The 18,919-nt window shown below is 44.1% G+C and overlaps 1 protein-coding gene across 1 annotated transcript in view; it reads right to left on the reverse strand.

The window, feature by feature from the left end:
* The window catches only part of cracr2b (calcium release activated channel regulator 2B), a 150,452-nt gene extending 131,819 nt beyond the window's left edge, over nucleotides 1-18,633 (reverse strand). The window contains exons 1-2 of the mRNA XM_067993713.1: nucleotides 18,450-18,633; nucleotides 5,417-5,661 (exon numbers count right to left, since the gene is read on the reverse strand). The gene's annotated coding sequence lies outside the window, so the exon portion shown is untranslated. The remainder of the gene's footprint in view (nucleotides 1-5,416; nucleotides 5,662-18,449) is intronic.
* Between the last annotated feature and the right edge of the window lie 286 nt (nucleotides 18,634-18,919).

Below are 18,919 nucleotides of genomic sequence, written 5' to 3' on the forward strand. Positions count from 1 at the left end.
TAGAAAGGATATTATTAAACTAGAAAGAGTGCAGAAAAGATTTACTAGGATGCTACCGGGACTTGATGGTTTGACTTATAGGGAGAGGTTGGATAGACTGAGACTTTTTTCCCTGGAGAGTAGGAGGTTTAGGGGTGATCTTATAGAAGTCTATAAAATAATGAGGGGCATAGATAAGGTCGATAGTCAAAATCTTTTCCCAAAGGTAGGGGAGTCTATAACGAGGGGGCATAGATTTAAGGTGAGAGGGGAGAGATACAAAAGGGTCCAGAGGGGCAATTTTTTCACTCAAAGGGTGGTGAGTGTCTGGAACGAGCTGCCAGAGGCAGTAGTAGAGGCGGGTACAAATTTGTCTTTTAAAAAGCATTTGGACAGTTACATGGGTAAGATGGGTATAGAGGGATATGGGCCAAGTGCAGGCAACTGGGACTAGCTTAGTGGTGTAAACTGGGCGACATGGACATGTTGGGCCGAAGGGCCTGTTTCCATGTTGTAAACTTCTATCTGATCCGTTGGTTGTGGAATCGCTTAGCTCTGTCTTTTGCATGTTGCTTCTGCTGTTTGGCATGCATGTAGTCCTGAGTTGCAGCTTCACCAGCTTGGCACCTCATTTTTAGGTACGCCTGATGCTGCTCCTGGCATGCTCTTCTACACTCCTCATTGAACCAGGGTTGATCCCCTGGCTTGTTGGTAATAGTACAGTGAGGAATATGCCGGGCCATGAGGTTACAGATTGTGCTGGAATACAATTCTGCTGCTGCTGACGGCCCACAGCACCTCGTGGATCCCCAGTTTTGAGCTGCTAGATCTGTTCTGAATCTATCCCATTTGGTACGGTATCTCCTCCTTCGACCCAGTGTCGATGTTTTTTTTCTGATTACGCTTCTGTGAAGCGCCTTGGGACATTTTTCTAAGTTAGAGGTCCTATATTGTTCTTGGAAGTATCCCTAAGTGAATTAAGTTTGAGCAATGTCAACCCAGTTCCTAGCAGGAACCAGCCCACAGGATAAAGCTGCTCTTAAGTTGGCACGAACTGGTATTAAAAATTGACAATCACACACAAAGTGGGTAACTTTAACCTAACTGGCCAGACGGGAAACCCACGAGATCGGGTGGAACACTGGTTTCACACCCCGCCTAATATTACTCTCCATTGACTTCAGAAAGTAAAATCGGATGGGATGTGAAACCAGCGTTGCACCCGATCTCATCAGTTTCTCAATGGGCGAGTTAGGTTAAAATAGCCCCCAAAGACTGTAAGGGTGGTTGATCTGGGACATGAAAATACCACACCGGTTCAGCAAGAGGTGCTCTCCCAGGATTGGGGTTAAGGCTCGATATTGGATCAGAAAGACGGAGCTTTACACAGCATTTGGCTGAGCTGTACCGCTCCTGGGAGGAGTCGATGTCGACACCAGCTGTCAATGTGGGAAAGTGTTCCATTCCCCAGCACTGATATCAAATCAACTTTGTGAGAAAAAACATTTAGTACAGCACACGCAGCGTCTCTCCGTAAAGTTTTAATTTCCACGATCAAGGCTGCCTGGACAAAATCTCAGGTGAGCTACAGTCAGTCACACAATTGAGAATCAGTGCCAACCTGCACTGGGAGCCTCTGAGCAATTAATGACTCACTCACTGGGGATTTTCCAGGCTTCAATTAATTTATTCTAAAGCCACAGCAACCTAAAGATTAGGCAATATCATGCTCATTCATCAGCTGTGGATTTCCCAGCCATGTATCTTAGGTTATAAATTAGATGATATCTTGCTAGTAATAGTAAGGGGTTTCTGCGCTATAACTCAGCACTTTATAATTGCTATTTCGGATCTCCTGCCCTCTCCTCTGATACTGTGAAATCTGCCGTCATCAACCCCCTCCTCAAAAAACCCAAGCTTGACCCCTCTGCCCTTGCAAACTATCACCCCATCTCCAACCTCCCTTTCCTCTCCAAAGTGCTTGAACACGTCTTCGCCTCCTAAATCCGTGCCCATCTTTCCCGCAACTCCATGTTTGAAGCTCTCCAATCAGATTTCCGCCCCTGCCACAGCACTGAAACAGCCCTAATCAAAATCACAAATGACATACTCTGTGACTGTGACCGTGGTAAACTATCCCTCCTCATCCTTCTCGACCTGTCTGCACCCTTTAACACGGCTGACCACACCATCCTCCTCCAACACCTCTCCTCCATTGACCAGCTGAGTGTGAACGCCCTTTCATCCATCACCCTTGTGCTCGCTGACTTTCATCAGCTCCCAGTCCCCGAACACCTCGATTTAAAAATTCTCATCCTCATGTTCAAATCCCTTCATGGCCTCGCTCCTCCCTATCTCTGCAGTCGCCTCCAGACCTACAACCCTCTGAGAAATCTGCATTTCTCCAATTCTGGCCTCTTGTGCATCCTCAATTTCCTTCACCCCACCATTGGCGGCTATGCCTTCAGCAGTCTAGGAATTCCCACCCTAAACCTCTCCACCCTCCTTTAAGACCCTCCTTAACACCTACCTCTTTGACCAAGCTATATGGTCACCTGTGCTAATGTCTTCTTAGGCTAACTGTTAATTTTTGTCTGCTTACATTCCTGTGAAGTGCCTTGGGTCACTTTACTACACTAAAAGTGCTATATAGAAGACTTGTGCTCCAGAACCAGCCGCACCTCTAGCCAAACTGTTCCAGTGCAGCTACAACACTGGCATCTACCCGACAATGTGGAAAATTGCCCAGGTATGTCCTATCCAAAAAAAAGGACAATTCCAATCTGGCCAATTACCACCCTATCAGTCTACTCTCAATCAGCAGCAAAGTGATGGAAGGAGTCATCGACAGTGCTATCAAGCAGCACTTACTCACCAATAACTTGCTCACCAATGCTCAGTTTGGGTTCCACCAGGACAACTCGGCTCCAGACCTCATTACAGCCTTGGTCCAAACATGGACCAAAAAGAGCTGAATTCCAGAGGTGAGGTGAGAGTGACTGCTCTTGACATCAAGGCAGCATTTGACTGGGTGCGGCACCAAGAAGCCCTAGTAAAACTGAAGTCATTGGGAATCAGGGGGAAAACTCTCCAGTGGCTGGAGTCATACCTAGCACAAAGGAAGATGGTAGTGGTTGTTGGAGGCCAATCATCTCAGCCCCAGGACATTGCTGCAGGAGTTCCTCAGTTGTAAACAATTTTACAACACCAAGTTATAGTCCAGCAATTTTATTTTAAATTCACATTTTCACATCGTTCACCTGACGAAGGGGGAAGCCTCCGAAAGCTTGTGAATTTAAAATAAAATTACTGGACTATAACTTGGTGTTGTAAAATTGTTTACAATTGTCAACCCCAGTCCATCACCGGCATCTCCACATCAGGAGTTCCTCAGGGCAGTGTCCTAGGCCCAACCATCTTCAGCTGCTTCATCAATGACCTTCCCTCCATCATGAGGTCAGAAATGGGGATGTTCGCTGATGATTGTACAGTGTTCAGTTCCATTCGCAACCCCTCAGATAATGAAGCAGTCTGTGCCCGCATGCAGCAAGACCTGGACAACATCCAGGCTTGGGCTCATAAGTGGCAAGTAACATTCATGCCAGACAAGTGCCAGGCAATGACCATCTCCAAACAAGAGAGAATCTAACCACCTCCCCTTGACATTCAACAGTATTACCATCACCGAATCCCCCATCAACATCCCGGGGGGTCACCATTGACCAGAAACTTAACTGCTCCAGCCACATAAATACTGTGGCTACAAGAGCAGGTCAGAGGCTGGGTATTCTGCGGCAAGTGACTCACCTCCTGATTCCCCAAAGCCTTTCCACCATCTACAAGGCACAAGTCAGGAGTGTGATAGAATACTCGCCACTTGCCTGGATGAGTGCAGCTCCAACAACACTCAAGAAGCTTAACACCATCCAGGACAAAGCAGTCCGCTTGATTGGCACCCCATCCACCACCCTAAGCATTCACTCCCTTCACTACCGGTGCACCGTGGCTGCAGTGTGTACCATCCACAGGATGCACTGCAGCAACTGGCCAAGGCTTCTTCGACAGCACCTCCCAAACCCGCGGCCTCTACCATCTAAAAGGACAAGGGCAGCAGGCACATGGGAACAACACCACCTGCATGTTCCCTTCCAAGTCACACACCATCCCGACTTGGAAATATATTGCCGTTCCTTCATCATCGCTGGGTCAAAATTCTGGAACTCCCTTCCTAACAGCACTGTGGGAGAACCATCACCACACGGGCTGCAGCGGTTCAAGAAGGCGGCTCACCACCACCTTCTCAAGGGCAATTAGGGATGGGCAATAAATGCTGGCCTTGCTGGAGATGCCCACATCCCATGAACGAATAAAAAAATATATATAAATGTAAGTTGCTGTTACTGTAGTAGAGCCTCTCTGGTGATGCCATTAAAGAGAGGAGCCAACAGCATCTGGTAGCAACTTGCTTCTTTTCACTGGGGGCCACAATTTTGCACCAGTTTGGGAGACAATTCAGAACCATCTGACACTGGAAAGATACTGCTACTGGCATAGTAGCATATGTTCTCATGATTGAGCAGCTGATTAGCCAGTCCAATGGTTTCATCCCCAATGAAGTGAATAGAGGCATTTACTTCCCTGATGGCTCTAGCACAACCTCAAGCAATCTAATGTCAGTGTTGAAAGTACAAAAGATCTCACAGTTGACCACGCGATGTGACGAGCAGTGATCCATCGTGGTGTTAGCCAATTCTGGCACAGTTGCATGGATCTCTTCAATGAGAAACAGCAGCAGTAGAAACGTGAACTAGAAGCAGCTTCTTAACCCAGATAAGCTGTTAGAGAGCTTGCATATCTCATATTAGTAGTCAATAAGACCCTTTCCAACAAGAGTCATCATTTTCCAGTATCAAAAAACTACCACCAATCTCCCTATACTTTTCTTCCATTTTAATTGGCTTGTAGTAGAAAGGTTCAAAATATAGCCTTTTTCTGGTGCCAGTCACTATTAACAGGGATATTGTTGGTTTTGAGAGAAAGAAAGAAAAAAAAGAGTGAATGAGAGAGAGGAGTGAGAGAGAGGGGAAAAAAGAGATTTGCCTGTGCTGGATTCAATCTAACACTACGGAGCTAAGGAGTCCAATGTTCCAGCTCACTGCCAGATGAGAAAATAAGTTTAATTGAAAAGAGCCCTTTGGCCGATTTTGCTTTCATTCTCCCACGATACTAAACTTGACCATCTCCTCATTATAGCATCTACCTGTTTGTTAAAGGAATTCAGTGGCCTACCCACAAACACCAAACATGGCAACCACCACTTCTTGTTTTTCCTCCCCCAACAATTCTACTTAGAATCACATATTCACAAAGAGCATTAAAAAAAACACAAAACTGATACCGACCGGCAACATCATTTTAAGATATTTAAGATACTTACCAGGGAGATTTAAAAAAATAGTACAACACTGTTCCAACGCTTGGCCTTAATTCAGAACAGCTGGTGGCATTTAGTCGTTTTGTTTGTTTGATCCTTTGATTTGGGTGAGTTCAGCCCAAGGACTCAACAGATTACAGGGTTGTGTACCTTCCTTCACCTGTTCTTCAAGTACTTAGACCCCAGAGTACTGGCAATGCCGAGGGCCACATGTCACAGATGTTTGTCCAATAAATGGCAGTTCTTCCCTAAAGAAAAACAATGAACAATAATAAAGGCACCTCCCAAATAAGCAACAAATATTAGCTTTCCGGCAACGGGCAGGATTGCATACCACACAAGTCACGCCTTCTTATCCAGATTAAGAGCCATTACACCCGAAAATATATACAGGCCTACAGACTGATTCTGAGGAAGTTTCTTAACTGGGTCATCTTTCTCCAGCGTCTTTCCATATTCCACATAGATCGATAAATAGATATAGATAGATAGATACATATAACATAATGGTTGGATCCCTATCCTGGATATACTAGGTCTGTATACAGTTGATTTCCTCCTGAAAGCTGCAAGTAGGCTTTCTCCCCGCAGACTACAAGATGATGTGGGAGGGGGATGAGCAGAAAGAATTAACACCAAAACTCTTTTCACACGAGTAGGATCATATTCAATATCAAGCCACTTCCTCTTCTTCTCTTTACCATACATGCTTAGGGATCTTTTCACAACACATTGAACACAACTGCTGGTGGCAATAATAATACTTTATTCCAAAAAAAATTTTTCAAACGATATTTGACTACAATAAGTGATAACATGCTTTGTAACCAACAGCAGATTATTACTCGATAAAAGTAGAAGCTCTGCATTTGCGTCTGCATGAAGACAAGTTACTCGTAGACAAGTGTTAGTTAAAAGGGGAAAAGATCACAATCGTTTGGTCTGAATCTCATCTCCACTCCTAGTTGTCTCACCTGCAGTGACAACCTGCTCATATTTCGCCCTGCTCCTTACTCTCTCACCTTTCCATCTTATTTCACCCCCCATTGTCTTCTTGATCTAGGGTCGGCACCCCTCCAAGATTGCCCTGGAGTCTCCAGGAATTAAAGATTAATCTCCTGAACACTGCTGTGAGCAACCCGGGAGAAAAAAATCATAGGGGCATTTTTTTTTAAAGTGTCGATTTTTCCCCCATTTTCTTTGAACACTTTCAATTGTTATAAAAAAATATTGGAGATGGGGGAAAAAAAGGTTCCTTGACTGAGTGGGGCAGTTAGAGGTGGTGATGAAACCTCCAAGAATACGTTCAAACAGAGTTGGCAATCCTATCTTGCTCTCTGGACACTACAGTGCTGAAATCACGAGGATCCCCCTTCGATGCAGAGCCTCGTTGTGGGCAAGCATGGACCGCCATTTCAGGTGTGCTCTTAAGTCGCTGTGTGATGCAATCTGTGGGCCAAAGGGAGGCTGTTTTGCTAACCGATCTCGGCCTCTTCGCGAAGAAGGAGTTACAATAATGAGATCTTGTGCCAAAGATTTATAATCTTTGGGTGAGCCCTGTGCTTGCCCATATGAAATGCTTGCATCACTAGATCACCTCCCTGGCCTGCTGAAGTGGGCTTCTTAAAGCTAATTTACTTTTGTCTAGTTGATGTGTTTTTTTTTTTCGGAAGAAGCTTCGGTAATGAGTTCCATTTAGCTCCCTGCACGAGTTTCTTATGCTGTGGAGAATGCCCTATTGACACTGTTTATCACAATTTCGTACGGTTGTGGGCCAACCAGCAGCCATTTAAGAGCCGCTACCTCGCTGCAAATTTAATCACCACTAGGCCTTGCTCCCACTGCCTGTTTTCCAGGTGCTGGGAGTTTAGCCTTATAAATTCCAGTGAGGCCACTCCTTCCCACCGCTAGCGGAGGTGTGACAACAGGTATGCCCAGGCCTACATTCACCAATATAACAACATCAAAGCTGATATTTCTTACTTACCCGTTCCTGCATTGTAATTTTAGTCTCCAACAAGTCAACCTCTCATGGCACTGCACACACAGAGTCAAGACCAACTGTGGCCATCAGGTGAGGCCGGGTTAGAGGGCAGCGGATAATTGGAACAGGCAATTTGGGAAGTAGAGCTGGTTGGACGATAGGCGAGGAGTTGAAAGACGTGAAACTGAGGCATTACAGTGGCACCGCCAGGGAGTGCAAATAATGCAGTGTGATAAATTTACATGGGCTGTTCCCATTATAAATGTGGACATAGGAATTTATAATGGAAAATGTTGATAGAGGAAGACCATGCAGACCACAAGGCTTTTAATATATAGATTGTTCTAGTTGGCCCCGTGGTGCAGAAGCTCCACAATAACTTGTAACACTCAAGTCCTTTCCTCCACCGTGCATGTGTTCAAAATCAGCAATTTATTTTTAACGAGTTTCCAGCATGTGATTTACTGTAGCTCAGGTCCCCCACCATTTGCACCGTCTCTTGAACTTTTTCATGCAAAATGGAGAATGTGCGGGTAGTTGCTGAGTTTGTCAAGGACATCACATCACACTAAATCACGTGTCCTACTAAGGGCAAAGAAACCTCCTGGTGAATTGGGCTGCATGACTCTTGCATTGCATGTTGCCTAGTGTTTCGTTTTTCAGTAAACAGTTCTATATTCTACATATAACTGGCCATTAGCAGTTCTAGGGAGAGCAGCTTGGGACAAACCACCTGCCTGTTGATTCTCCCTCTCCTGACCTCTATTTCTCACTTCACCTCCTTCCCTTACTCCCCCCAGAAAACACTTGCTCAAACCCAAACCTTACACTCTGTGACACAGCAAGTTCATTTTCAAACCAGATAGTTCCACCTATAAATGTCTTAAATGTGGCGTTTACAAAATGTCATCGTATTTGCAATGCAATTTGACTAATAACTATTTGACTAAGAACTCAGCCTCTTAGAGGAGTGGGCAATGTCCAAGAGTTAAACACCACGGCCTATAATATTGCACTAATAGTACAGGCTGCTATGTACTTTGTATTGCAGCTTGTAATCGAATAGTCCACATAGCACTAGCCATTTAACAATTTTTAACCAAGGAAGGTGACAGCTGTTTAAGGCATTAGAGTTACAGCACATCCTTTTCAAGGGATTTCATCACGTGGATTAGAAACTTAGGCCTGGAAATTCCTGAGGTTGGAGAGGGCATAATTCACATTTACTCCCGGGGGACAGAATGGAATATGGATCCTGACTCTGCTGGGATTGCACCCCATTTGGACCAGACCTTTAAATTCCAGTCATGGGGCGGAGGGGGTGCTTAGATGGATCCACCCGCGTTTATTTAACAATCCTTCGATCTGATTGATTCAGGAGATACCTAATTGCTTGCCCTGTTCACACTGATCCCAGATGCCCTGTAGAGGGCGCCACGCTGTTTCTATCTCGCACTTCCAGCAATTTGCAGCGCAAAATTTCATGGGGATTAAACAGGCAAGACCAAGTCTAACTAATGGCAGACGCTATTCCCTGTCCGGCTACAGCAAATTCTGGGCCATTAGCTGGAGAGGAAGTAGATGATTGCAGTTTAATTTTAGGCTTCAGAAGAGTTCAAAAATTCTCAGAGTAAAACTGAGTGTTTTATAGGGGTTGTCTTGTACTTAATGCTCTGCTATTCCAGAATATGCAAGTGCCAAAACATATACATATATTATGCATCTACTCAATACAATTGCATTATCCACAGACATGGGATCAGCTTCTACATGTACGCTGATGATACCGAGCTCTACCTTTCAACCACTGCTCTTGACCCCTCCTTGACTCTGTGCTATCAAACTACTTGTCTCACAACCAATGTTGGGTGAACAGTAATTTCCTCCAGCTAAACAGTGGGACGACCGAAGCCATCCACCCAACAAACTCTGTACCCTCACCACCCACTCCATCCCCCTCCCTGGCCACTGTCTCAGGCTGAACCAGACTGATCACAACCTCTGCATCCTATTCAACCCCACGCTGAGCCTCGGATCCCATATCACAGTGTAACTTCAAAGCCATAAACTTAAATTTATAATTTTCCTGGAATACAGCACTGAACATTTAGCACCCCTTCAAACTGAATTTGAATTCAGTTTTTAAAAAATCTGGAAATAAAAAGCTGGAATCGGTAAAGGTGACCACTGTCAGATTGTCGTAAAAAGCCAACTGGTTCACTAATGTCCTTTAGGGAAGGAAACCTGCCGTTCTTGCCCAGTCTGACCTATGTTACTCCAGTCCTGCACCAACGTGGTTGACTCTTAACTGCCCTCTGAAGTGGCCTAGCGAGCCACTCCGTTGTATCAAATCACTACACCATGCAGTTCAAGAAGGCAGCCCACCACCACCTTCTCGGGGCAACTAGAGATGGGCAATAAATGTTGGCCTTGCCAGGGCCAACCACATCCTAAGAATTAATTTTTAAAAACATGCATCAAAAAGAAAAGTAACATTAGAGACACACTCACAAATACCCCCATTCCCACTGAGATTCAGGTGGTTTTGAAAAGTGTTTAAGGACATGTGGTGAGGAGGAGGAGGAGGGGCAGCAGAACACAGAGGAGCAAAGGTAATTCCAAACAGAGAAAGGTACAGCACAACCCAGAACGTTACCGCCTCCATCAACTACTCAAACAGACAGATAAGCTCCAAAAACAAAAAAAAATGAGACTCAAGCACAGACAACATTCCTCTCGCACCTTGTCCCCCTCCACCCCACACAATGAGAAGACGGTGAGAAGTTGAATGAATGAGATATAATCTGGATTGCAAAAGTTCAAATTTTCATATACTAAGGACATCAAATCAACAACAAATTCATATATCGGGAAGCAGAGAAAGGGCAAGAAAAGGAGATTTCAATCACTAAGGAGCATTTCTTTCGATGACTGCGAACACAGTTATTCAATAGAAACCAGAATTGCAATATAAAAACAGACCTCAGTGCTGTGTATGACTTCACATGCACATATTTAATATTTATTAGCAACAGAACTTGGAGAGGTATCTCTAGCCCAGCTCCCAAGAGCTTGAATTTATATAGCACCTTTAATGTATCGGACATGAGTAGTCTTTGATAGGTCATCACACACATACCTGTGGGATATGCTCTGCAAAATAGAGTTTGGGAAGAGAAGTCAGCAATTGGATCAAACTGCTCTACACCGACATCCATACTGCAGTGTTAATCAAGGGGTGGGAACCGGAAACCTTTCTCACCAGATCTGGAGTCAGGCAGGAGTGTCCCCTCTCCTGTCTTGTCCAGATGTTGTATCTAACCCTTTGCCGAATCCATCAGGTGGAATGCGGGTATGAAAAGGGCAACAGTCCAAGGCAGTGAAGGTGATCTCAGGTCAGGGTGAACCTGAAGTCAAGTAAGAAATTTGACACAAGCGCAGCTAAATTTCCAAAGACTGTTCCCCAAAGCACGTGTTCCACAACTGGTTGATGGGGTGACATTAATGTTCTGTTTATACAGTTTGCTTCTAAGTTACAACATAAACAATTATTTTTCAATGCAGTTTTTAGCACAGCTCTGCAAATTCCACTTCAGGTAAAATCCCTGATGGATCATCTGAGATTCATCAACATAAAGAGGCAGTATAAACGATAGGACTTTTAATGTGTTTTGAAACACGATCAGCTGCTCAAGTGGCGGCAATGGAAATTGGTTTATTTTTGAGGTGGCCTTATCTTCTGACTTTGTTGCCTAATTTTGTATTTGCAGTCAACCCATTTGCAGCGCCGTTCATTAATAATGTCAACAGGCAAATAAAACATCGTGACCTACCGCAGCAAAGTCAAGACATGTGAACAGTGTCAATACTAAAAACTGTACGACACTCTCAAAGTGGATAACGGGACTGCACTAAGTAACACAGACCAGGAGGGCCACAGGTGACTAAACTCACCTCAGTGCTCCCGGGACAGAGAAATCAAAGCCTGGATTCCCAGTCCTGATCGCGGATGGAAAGTGCACATATATGGATGTCAGACAAGACGGAATCAGGCTCGACTGTGATGATTCCCACAGCTGAATAACCTGCTGACACTGTCTAGCCTCACATAGGAAGAGTGGCCACTTGCGTGAATCAGTGAAACCATTCTGCAGCATAAAACAGGCTGGGAAGGAACAGGAGGGAACAGTAAATAAATCCGAAGAGAGAAACAATTTGATTGTCAGGGAATGCAATGAAAATGTTTTGTTTCTTTTTCTCCTGAAGGTGCTAAGTCATGGAGGGTGGGGTTCTATAGACACCAGCCACCCTCCAGTATGTCCCAGATGGCCATTTTTCTTCTGTCTTACATCATCTAATACTTTTTTTAAAAAATTAAAATGAGGAATTGTGAGTTTGAAGTACTGATAATTACAAGATACAATCAACTAGCTTTTGGTCTTTTGATAAAGGGGTTAATTAAACATCACCGTGAAGCTATGCATCCTGATTTTGCATTAATGGATATAGTTCTTCCTACACAAATACTGTCTGGTGGTTTCAGCCTTTGAGAATGCTTCTTTTAATTAACCTTTGCAGCGGGAGATGAGGGAGCCTCTTTACTTTCTAATGTGGAGACTGAGGCCATAACACACTCAAGGTTAGCTGGTTAGAACCTGCTCAATTGTTCCTACTACTCAATACACAGCACTTAGGTGGTCTTTTGATTCTTAATGGTAGACCAGCTGCATTCATTTTGACATCAGCAATCTGAGTCATATTTGAAATTGTCTTAATAGTTCTTGACCTTGACATGGAGGGACAATGCATTCCCCGATCTTTGATATTTTTTCAATTCCGCAAGTCTATAGAAGAAGCAACAGGGATTCAAAGATGTGCAGGCTCCTGATGGGCTACTAATGACTCTTCTCTTTGGAAACCAATTTAGTTGCGCACATCGTACCAGATCAGTAAAGCCCAGCTGTCTTCAAACCCTTTGTAAGATTTCCAAATGCCAGAGATTGCATTTAATTTGGTCCTGCCTGCAGTCAGTTTGTGAGCAGGGAAAGTACTATACTGTCCATCCACCTGCACACTGACTTTTAATCCACTTATCACAACAGGAGGTTTGTGCTAACCTGTTGCTTCACAGCCCCAAGCAAAAAGACAGAAACAGGTGGGAGCTTTTAACTCTCATTCACACCAACATATCTTCCCATCGGCAGTATGTATAGCACCTTGTGAATGTTTTTTTTTAGAAAGGGCAATGATACAGGTATTAGCTTCGGCTAACTGGCCGCACTCTTGCCTCTTGAGTCAGAAGGTCATAGGTTCAAGGCTCACACCAGAGACAAGAAAAGGCTTGCATTTATAGAGTGCCTTTCAGGACGCCCCAAAGCACTTTACAACCAACAAAGTACTTTTGAAGTGTAGTCACTTTTATAATGTAGGAAACGTGGCATCCAATTTTTGCACAGCAAGGTCCCACAAACAGCAATTTGATAATGACTAGATAACCTGTTTAATTTGAGCACATAATCTAGGCTGGCACTTCAATTAAGTACTGAGGGAGTGTTGCGCTGTCAGAGGTGCAGTCTTTTGGACAAGCCATTATATTGAGGCCCAGTTCTTCCTCTCAGGTGGATGAACAAGATCTCGTGGCACTACTCAAAGAACAGCAGCGGAGTTCCCCTCGGTGTCCCAGCCAACATTTATCCCTCAACCAACAGCATTAAAGAAAAGTTATCTCCTTGCTGTTTGTGGGATCTTGCTGTGTGCTCACTGGCTGCAGCATTTCCCTTCATTACAACAGTGAACGCACTTCAAAATTACTTAATTGTCCGTGAAGCACTTTGGGACATCCTGAAGACATGAACAGTGCTATATAAATGCAAGTTCTTTCTTATTCTTTCCATTAGGTCTCCATTTAGGCCAGTTGATTTTTTGTTTTTTTTAATAAAATAAAATAGGCTTTTTCTGTGAATTTATTTTCTGGAATCTGAAAGGCTCCAAGGCAACTACAGTCACCCTGGAAACACCTCACACTGATCACCTGAAGGGGAATTTGTGGAATAAAAACCATGTAACTCTCAGCAAGTGGGGGTCACACAAGCCTCTATGGAGCTTCTACATTATATAATGGTTTGGGGAAGATGAGTCCTAACAGACAGGAGATTTTTACGAAACTATATGGATAGGAAGACAATGGTAAGGCGGGTGTCCAAACTAACCTGAAATTTCTATCCTTTAATTGATCCACTCCTTCTTTCGAAAGAACATGCCTTGGATCACTTGATAGAACACAGAAACAATGGATGTTCTTCCAGAGCTAGTCAGTTCCACAGTTTGACCAGAGAAAACCGATTAGTTGATCTTGCACTTCCAAATGTTCACTGGGATATTGTAGTGATCAGTCGCAAAGTTATTGACAGACTAGCAACACACAACCAGTGTTTGCCCCAACTCTCCGTTCCGTTCCTTTGCCTTTACCCTCTTGTACATCCATGCCCCCGCGCCCCCTTTCCTTCGCCCCACCATTGCTGGCCGTGACTTCAGCCACCGAGGCCGCACGCTCTGGAATTCCTTTCCTAAACTTGTCCACCTCTCCGCCTCCCTCTCCTTCTTCAAGTCCCTCCTTAAAACCCACCTCTTTGACCGAGCTTTTGGTCACTCCTCCCAATATCTCCTTCTTTGTCTCAGTATCCAATTTTTTTTTGATTATGCCGCTGTGAAGGTCCCTGCGACATTTTTCTATTGTTAAAGGCATTATATAAATGCAAGTTGCCATTGTTATTGAGGCATTGGGGGAGCTCTGCAATTAGTTTGACTGAAATAGTGGTGAGATTATCACAAGATCCCAGCGGAAGCATAGATGTTTAACTTCAATATTTTATGATGTGGAGATGCCGGTGATGGACTGGGGTTGACAAATGTAAACAATCTTACAACACCAAGTTATAGTCCAACAATTTTATTTGAAAATCACAAGCTTTCGGAGGCTTCACCTGACGAAGGAGGAAGCCTCCGAAAGCTTGTGATTTTCAAATAAAATTGTTGGACTATAACTTGGTGTTGTAAGATTGTTTACATTTGTCAATATTTTATGGAAAGGTGTTTTTAAAATGTACATTAGGGCTCAAGATTCTGTGGAAAATTGTATAGAATGGCAACAGTGACATCATTCTGCACAGAATAGACTGAACAAGAAGCAACAGCTTCCTCCATGGGATGGTGAAAGTGGGAATGATGCAATGATACGAGCCTCATAACTTTTGCAGCCCGGATGAATCTGTGTTCCATGTTTATGTCGAGTGTGAGAGACTGCAGCCCCTATTCGGTTATCTGAGGGGGCTGCGCCTCAATTTTTGGTTGCACTTCAGCCCTATGCTCCTGAACTTTGGACACCCGGTACGGAGATGGCGGGGGGGGGGGGGGGGGGGCGGGGGGGGAGGTGCAGGTAAGTCGGAGAACCTTTTTGTGAGTCTGATTCTGGGCCTGGCTAAAACAGAGATTTCCAGGTCCAGGATGGACGTGGCCCGCCCGGGTGGGTCTGGCTGCCTGCCTCTCTTATCTGTGCCTGAGTGGGAGTATGCAGTGTCTACCAATACGCTTGAGGCCTTCCGTGATCGATGGGCACTGCAGGAAATAGAGCATCTGATATACACGCATAATAATATTGTGATTTAGTGTTATAAGTTTCCTTCTGGTTCTGTTGAAATCAAACTTTGTGTTTCAATTCTGTTGTTAGCCTTCTTTAAACAAAGGGGCTCGTGCAAATTTGTATCTCTGTTGATGACACCAGGACAATCCAGTGCCACCTTTATGGATCTTATAAAAGGCACAACCATAACAGAGTAATAAGTGGCCCAGAATAGTTTAATGGGGTCACTGTTTAATAGGTTGTTAAAATCCATTGTTTCAAATATGTAGGAACCTCCCCTTTAAGTTACTCATGTCAAATACCCTGTGTAGCACATTTTTTTAAAAATTAATAAAAGATGAGATGAAATTTGTTTAAGAAGTCGTTTGCAAAAGGTTGAACCTTACCCAACATTTACTTTTGTGATCACACACCATTCTGTCCTTCATCACCTAGCAACAAGACAATCAATCTCCTTGTGATCCTTTCAAAAACAAAGCCCAGGGGAAAGCTGTTTGCTTTGACATCAGGACATGGTTGCAAGCCAAGAAGGAAATGTCAACGGCTGCGTTTTAAAACTAAATACTTGTGAAGATCAGAGGACTGCATTCCCTCGCTGCACCTATTGTGCGTAAATGTCAACACCTATTTACTTTTCAGTATAATAATGCCAGCCATTGAATGGGTTTATTAAAAGATGATCAGTCCCGGTTCCTGTGAAAATAAATCCTTAACAGGTTAGCAGGACCGTACAAAAATACCGTGCCCAGCAGTAAGCTTTGAAAGAAGATTTCAAGAGGATTTTATAGACACAGGTTCACGCTGGATTCATTCAACCACTCTTCAGGAGGGTATTAAACGGCAGAGGGGACATCTTTGAGAAAGGCTGACTGCACGCAGTGCTCTGAAGTGCACAACTTATTTCCCATTGTTCCGCAGATACTTATCCCAATCCAGTGGGCACGTTCAGCCCTGTTTTACGTGCTGATAAAAGTTTCTGTGGAGATGGTGTTTCAGTGGCTGGAAGGAGCTAATAGATGCTTTCATTGGCTTTTTTTTTTCCTCCAGTCATGGTTTAAGTGAAATTTCCAGGGCATTAGAGTAGGGAGGAGATGTATGCATCTAATGCATGAACCCAAATTCTTGGCAGTCATGGCAGGGGAAGGGGAAGGAAGGCGGAGGCAAAATGATCTTTCCTGGTCTCTGGGGCTAATTCCATGATTCTGTACAACTATCAGGGAGAGGCATTCACAGGGAGAACCAATTGGAGTATCAGGGCTACAGTATGGTAGCCCTTTCTTCAACCTGCGCTGCCTTCAAGCAAAGTTTCCCCACTGGGAGCACAGATTACAGAATTAGCCTTTATATCCAATTTCTAGCATTCTAGCAAGTGGAAATCCTCTCTGTTCCAAAAATAAGTTCACCCTTTATCTCCACTGCCCCCCCCCCCAACCACAAAGGCAGCAATTCAGGTGGTTCCACTGGCACCAGTAGCCCTCTGTGAACTCATGCAATCAGCCATTCTCTGTGTGTGTCTAGACCCTGGATAATGGGGGTACATTTAGACTTTGTGCGATAGCGTAAAACGGGTGATAGCGAATCAGCACCCCGTTTTCATGGAAATAAAAATCAGGAGAGAGTTAAAACGGGCTGCCGATTCTGCTCCAAACATGAAACTTCACGGCTACAGAATTCCAGATTTCTGGGAGTCATTTCTATTTTTTGTTTTTAAAAAAGGACGGGGCGAAAAAGAGGCATCAGTTATCCCAGAGATTCTCAAACTTAGTTCAGTCACCTTATTCTTTGAACAATTCTCTAAAACTGACACAGACTAGAAAGCTGATACTTTGGATCTTCCAACACCATTAACGGCAGCTCGATTACCAACCCTGAAATCCAGATCAGTCGAGATACTGTTTAAATGATATGGAAAAGTAACTTTGGAAAACATTACAAGGCTCTCAAGTTAAAATCAATGTTATTTCACAAGGAAAAAGCGGATTTATAATTACAGATCTGAAAGGACTGACAACTACTATAACATGTCTTCTAAAACAGACAGACAAGCTAGATAAAAGTATCCCATCAGCATGAATAAGATAACAGATGTTTTTCTGCATTCAAATTTCAGGGAAGACTGTAGTCAAAGAACAGTTCTATTTAGGATCTTGCCTCTTTACGCCTGTTGTTACAGCAAATGCCAAGAAGCAGCCAAAAATGGCATCATTGGCTTCGCACCAAGTTGTGTCCCAAGGAGAACATATTGCCTTGGCAGCAGGCCTGACTGTGGACCTGGCTCTGGCCCTCCTCACACAGAAGCTCAAAAATCTTTTAACTCCATGTAAAAATATTTTCAGTAAGCCCTATACATGGGCCAAAAAGAGTGAGTGAGCTAGATGGAGTGAATGCCTTTTTCTGCTTCCTACATTATGTGTAAGCGAAGAACTTCACACTTTTAAGTTCCTGCTCATTTTTCAGCCACAAACTCTGGGTGCTCAGTGGTTTTGGTACCAGCAATAGAACGTTGCACTACCCATCTCTGCCATACTGTAAAAGTTGAAGGAGAGAGAAAGAAAAAGAGACAGAAAAAAGTTTTCCCCATGACACCAGATGGAACCAACATAATAATAGATGAGCCTCAGGTCACTGTCTGGTGCATTTACAGCCAAATTAAATCAGTTTACATTTTTCGGGGACACTGGCACTATAAAGCGGGAAAATGACTAAACTAAGTGTTTGACCCTCCCTTTTATTGCGGCCCAACACACTCCAGGCATGAGTGCACATGCGTTAGTCCCTGGCAGCAGTCAGACAGTAAAAGCCATCTGACTATGTGCTGAACCGTACCCCAGACCATTAGAGGGCTGGTTTGGGGATTTTTTGCCACTGCCATGGGAGTCTTGCAGAACATCTGGTTCTCCTCACTCCATTACCTGGCCAGCGGCACAGCCAAAAAAAATAAAAACTGCAAAAAAAAGTGAATTACAATTTTGACAAAGTTGAAACCATTTTTGACCAGCACTTTTGCAGCCTGTAATTTTACTGTGTTGTAGACTTTAAATTTAAAAAAAAGTGGGGATTTACCTGTAAACCCGGCTCAGGTTCAGGCAGGAAATCCCTGGGGCTTGTGACTTTGTAGTTAGCATCAGGCAGGTGGCAGCTCTGTGACTCCCACTGAAATACCTCCACACCCAAGTGACATTTCAAACAGAAAAACAGAACCAAAGACTGAGCAAAAATAAAAGGGTATTTTTGACTGAAACTGGAGTTTTGATCCCACTGATTCTGCAGCCTGTTCCCCAGACCAAGGTGAGCTGGGCTGAGAGAGATCACACACACCTCGAGTCTGCTAGCAGCAATTAACCCAACTTTTGCCATCAAACCGGCTGGTGTGAAAGAAACAAGCGGCCTTATTTCTCTGAACGGAGTCTTACCTGGCCGAGCACTCTGAGTGCTGTTGCTGGTAGGAAGACGGGGACCTGGGCTCCTCTGATCAAACTGCACCGAATCCGCCTCTTCCAAACGTAAACTGCAGCCTCTCGATTTGCAAACCAGATTATTGCTGCCAATTTCCGGAAATGGATCGCAGAAACCTGGCGGCTAAAGACAAATATTGTTTCTCCGGGACACGGGGCAAACTGAGACACTTTTTAAAAGTCCTTGGGACTCGATCATTAAAGGCGTGCACCTCCCCGTGGCATTTACAGGGACACCACTTCCCCCGGTGTCATTTACATCCACTAACTGCGGTGGAATTTTACATTTGTTTAGCATTTAAATTGCTTTTAAGCTGCCTGCCAATTTAGGAATATTTATTTATGGGACATGATTTCATTTGCCCTTGGCCTGTCACGTACAGCACCTGCTGAAATCCAGGGTGCCCTTGGAGTAGTCACAGAGGGGA

Source organism: Heptranchias perlo, chromosome 12 (genome assembly GCF_035084215.1).
Source record: "Heptranchias perlo isolate sHepPer1 chromosome 12, sHepPer1.hap1, whole genome shotgun sequence".
In the NCBI taxonomy this organism is placed as follows: Eukaryota; Metazoa; Chordata; class Chondrichthyes; order Hexanchiformes; family Hexanchidae; genus Heptranchias; species Heptranchias perlo.